This window comes from Hirundo rustica, chromosome 3 (assembly GCF_015227805.2).
Source record: "Hirundo rustica isolate bHirRus1 chromosome 3, bHirRus1.pri.v3, whole genome shotgun sequence".
Taxonomy (NCBI): Eukaryota; Metazoa; Chordata; class Aves; order Passeriformes; family Hirundinidae; genus Hirundo; species Hirundo rustica.
This window is the reverse complement of record NC_053452.1, coordinates 57468184-57473368: the sequence shown is the minus strand read 5'-3', so window position 1 is coordinate 57473368 and position 5185 is coordinate 57468184.

The window sequence follows — 5185 nt, the reverse complement described above, 5'->3', positions numbered from 1 at the left end:
CTTAATCTTTAAGACTCACCTCGAATAGCTGAGATCTTAAAAACATGTCCATTGTAGTTCAGCACAACTCTCTGAGTTCTGTTATGTGAGCATGTGGCAGAAAGTTTATAGAGTGTATTTTAACCAGTCTACTTGGCAATTTTTTCCCCTGAATGGTTTCCTGTGCATTTCAGTTTTGCAAAATCAATACAAAGTAAAGAGAGTAGATGGGCAGTTGAACCTAAGTCGCTTAGTGTTTGATGATCTGTCTAATTCTCCTGGAAGATACTGAAAAAGTGATATATTTTTAATTTGAGTGGGCTAGTTAGGAAAACCTGTGTGTTTCTGGCAGATATCTGGCAGGTTCTTTTGGACTCCTCTTTTATGCTGCACTTGCTTACTTGTGTGTTGGCATTCGTGTGGGATTCTCCTCTGTGCTGTCCCTGAAACTGGAGAAAAATTTACTTTATTTGTACTATTAACAGCTCATAATTCGGCTTTAAATCACGTTTATATTTGGACCGCAATACTTGAATCCAGCAATAATGCAGTTTCTAATCCTGTTAGATTAGAAACTAATCAAGACCTGTTGGAATTTGTAGAAAGATGGCTGTGTTGAGTGTAATGTTGCCAAACTGGCACCTGAGACACGTCACTTGTGTTGCAGGGAGTGATAAGCATTCACCTGATGCATTTGGGACACCCAGCTTACCATGTGAATGTAAAATATTACTTCTTTGGGGTTTTGGGTTTGTTTTTTAGTTTATAATCCATGCACTTGAAATTGTAGTAAAAATGTATCCATGTATCATTAAGTGCCATTACTGTGCTTTTAGTTTTTATGTGCTGGTACTTGATTAGAATTTCTTTCCCACTTTTGTGACTTTTTGAAAGGACCGTTCAGACTGTTAGAGATTGTGCTACACACATCTGAGCGCATTCTTAGTTACGTGTGATGCTGTTGATCAGTCCCTTGGTTTTGGGATTTACTTCAGTCTGCACATACTTGGATTAGAGGCAGCATTTTGTCTGATCAGATCATATTTTACACTGTAAATGGGCATACTGCTGATGATATAAGTGTTAATAGGATGACGGAAGTGTCTGCTAATCTGAGTAAAAAGTCACTTGAGCAGTGGGAGGAACTTGATCCAGTCCCAAGTCCTGCAAGTCTGTCTTCCTGGATGAGTTCAGTTGAAATCAGGAATGGAATTAGCAGAATTTTTATTGCTATAGTCAAATCCTCAACAGCTCTAGTGATATTAATTAGGCTCCAAGTGCTAAGATTTTTTGTGAGTTTTCAAATTTCTCAGCATTTTTGAAAAGAGAGCAGTCGTTCTGAAGAGCTCACTGCTCCCTGCAACACTGCTCCCCCACTCCCAGAGGAGTGGAAGCCACGGGGATCTGGGAGTTGCATGTCCTAGGCAATGCGTGGGAACTGTTCCCTGAAGGTGTGGGACCCTATTTCACATAGGTACTACTGTAGTAAAACATGAGTTTATGTCAATGCTGTAAATCTGTTTTATTAGCACAGCTGCCATTTCTAACACTTCCACTTTTGATTTATGGTGGTGAGAAGGTTTGGTGGCAAGTGTGACAGCTGCAGTAACTTCTTGCTAGAACATTGTATCTCTGAGCATCTCCAAGCTTTTCATTCCAGGACTCTGTCCTCCGCCTATTACAACTGTGCACATAGTTTGTCCAAGTCTCACCTGTCTTTGAGACAGCACTGTAGAAATGTAAAAGTGATCTTTGGGAAAACTGATGCAAGAAATAGTGGAACGGCTTTGCTTTTTCTTCTTGCCTTCGATTCCATGTTCTTCCTTGCCTTGCTGTTTGGGGTATGTTCATGATAGGTGAGTGGCATCCCCAGGGAGATCCGAGCTTTCACATTTTTTTTTGCCAGTAGGTCTGGTGGTCTGAGAGGTGCAGGAGATCCATGGTATGTGAGCCACCTTTTGTGTAGGCTGTATGAGGTGAAAAGAAATGGATCTTGGTTTTCTGTAGGCTAAGCTGGTTTTCTGGTATCAGGATATTAAGAATTGTTTCTACACCTAGTGAACAAAACTAGTTGAGTAGCTGCAGTTTAGACCGGGGAAATAATTATGACTATTCTTTTGTCAGTACAATGTATCTCATTTAAGGAAATGGTTTAACTGTGTGCATAGTTTTTCTTGTTAGGAGACTCATCTCTGTCAGGAATTTTTAGTGTAACCCAACTAACAGTTTTTGCAGTGCAGATTAGCAGTCTATTTTCTGCCTTTGGCTTAGGCTGAAATTAGCCTTTTCCATGGGCCCTGCCCACTTTTAACAAGTAAAGTTCAAACGTGACAATGTCCTCTGGGCTGGAGCCACATTTTTAGTGGAGCTTGACTATGAAGTTACAGCAATATATGTACTTGCATGGTTGTTTTCCTTAGAAAAAAGAGATTCAAACTGCAGTGGTTCCCAAGTGTTTTTTTAATGCCCATGCAGATTGGGTATTCCAGAGGAAGCAGCTCTCAGTGACAGAGCTCCAGAGAGGTGTGTGTATACGTCCAGCAAGCAGAGCTGATGTGAACAGCACAGCAGAGAGCACTGTACCTGTGAGTGCTGTCACCCCAGAAAAACAGGTCTGGAACTGAGTCACAGCTCTCCATATTCCTTGCTGTTTTACAAATAGCTACTCTACTAACAACTTCCCAGCAGGTCTGTCAAAGAAAATCATGTGTAAGTTATCCTTTACCTTATCTGACAGAAAAAGCACAGATAGAAGCAGTTTGCACAGTTGGGATCCTTATAAAGAATGATCTAACAAGGCTCCATATGACCAGAATTTTAACATTCAGTCTCAATTCTGTTAAAAAGGTTAAAATGTCAGGGTATTTTAGGATTCCTCTCTGGTTTTCCTTGTATATTCTTCATTTATTGCTATTGCATCTCTTTTTTTTTTTTCCCTCAAGTGACCCTTACTGGTTGGAGTAGACACATTTTGATGAAGACTCAAACAGCAAACTGTAGTGACAATGGTTGTTTTCAGTTACAACCAGGAGAGCATGCGGTGGGTGAAGTAGGCAAAAGATGGGTGTGTTCTCACAAATAAGACAGTTTTGTGTTGCTTGTGGAGCTTGAGCCTCAAACTGCCTCTGCCGTAAAACTTCCTCCTGGTCAGGCCATGTGTTCATGTGCCTTGATTCCTCAAGGGATCTCTGGCTTGAAGCAGAAACAGGGACTACAGGCAGGGAGAGTTTCCCACGTGCTGTGTGGTCACAGAGGGCTCTACTCCCTGGTATACTGTGCTGTGAAAGATCAAGTTACATTCTTGGTGCACTTGGTGATTTTCTATGTGTAATACAGCAAGAGGACTCTCTGTAGCGTTAGCTGCTAAAACAAAACCCCTCATGCTTGCATGCAGCTGCCTGTGTGTACACCATGAAGAAAAACGGATACAACGTTTTAAAAGTCTGTTAAAGCTTAACTGGAGCTTTTGGGTTTTTTTAAACTGTGACTAGCCAGTCAATGGAGTGAGCAGGGTAAGCTTGGCAAGAAGCACAGTATGACTTTATGCCTGTGATTTTACGTGCCAAAATAAACTAATTTACGGTTTCAAAAGTAACTGTGCTTTTGTTTTGAGGTGTTGGTAACTCTTAGAGTCCTGAGACAGAATACTTCAGATAATCAAGCCTAGACACTTTATGCTTCTAAAGAGCATTTAAGAGTCCTCCAATGACTTTGTTAAAACCACTTTTCTTAGTGATGCAGTTGGTCTGCATATTTACATTTTAGCGATTTAGTTGAAATACTGAAACATTAAATGCGAGATGAATGAAAACTAATGTCCTTGAGTGTAAGTATTACCTCAAAGGGGAGGACAGAGAAGCCTGAAAAATATTTGCTGGAGAAATTAGAATTAAAATATAACCTTATTTTCTGTTCCTGGAATTAAGTGGTGCTTGGTTAAGTTTTCCTGCTGCATAAAAGATGTAATGTCCTGTTCCTTAACAACACTGTGTAAGTCAGGCTACTGCTGCAGAGCAGTTGCACAGTGACAAGTCTTTATCACTGAAATGTTCTGACCGGTTCACTTCCTTGAGCAGGGCCCGACTGTTCAGACCTTCTCAGCACTTCAGAGAAGAGGAACTTGAGCTATTCCAGAACCAAGACCTCCAGCTGCAATCTGTTGATTCCAATGGAGAAAGCCTATTCTTAAGAGCAGCAGCTGCTTCGTCAGAAGCACCCATGGCATTGTATTGTAATTTATGACAAAAGGATGGGTTTGCAGTCAGATGTTTCTGCTGTCTGTGCCTGGCTTTATTATTTTCTCCATTATGTCTGTTTGATGTATTCAACAGGAGTCCAGTATTGCACTCAGAAATCATGCTCTCAGGTGAAGAGAGAACAGTAAGCTACTGCAACTATAGTTGTATTTTTAGCCAGAATGTAGTCATCATGGCTCGTTCATGATGCTCCAGGAGCTTTTAACAGAATCTTTAGGTTCTGTTCCTTATTCAAGACAGGGGACTAAAGTGAATTTCAAACAGGTGATAAAACAGTAGTTGTGTACCAGTTTCTGAAAATACATTTAGAAAAAAAAAGTTGCTAGGAAAAAAAATCTGTTCATCCTCTCATTAGTAAGTAACAGTCTGTGGACTAGGAATAGATTAAAAATAAAAAAGAAAGTTTTACCTTAGAGGATAATTAAGACATCTTACCCTATGCTAACTCATTCCTTGAAACTTACACTGATGAAAATCACATAGCATGATAAGGTGAACAGAGAAATTCTGTGAATCTTTCTTTAGTTTGCTATTTTGCTTCAGGTCCCTGGGATCTCTGGGATGAACTAATTCCCCTTCTATATGAATACTAAATGTAAAAAAAAATAATGTTACTAGTACTACATCTCAATAGATATATTCCCATACAAGTATATAAACACTTTCTGATGGGATGGAACACAACGTTAAAATCATATCAGGAAAACAAATAGTAATGCCATCTCCAAGCCTGGGACAGTGTTGCAGCTCTCCAAGAGTGAACTGGTAAACATGAGGGAAAACATCATCAATCAGAAATACACAAAGTAGCAAAGTATTCAGCATCATTTTAACTGTAAGGGAGGAAGCAGTAGAGTCCTTCATCAAATACAGTCAGCACAGATGACATTCATCCATAGGTTAAGCCCTCTCTAACATTAGTACACTGGTTGGGAATTATGTTCACAGAC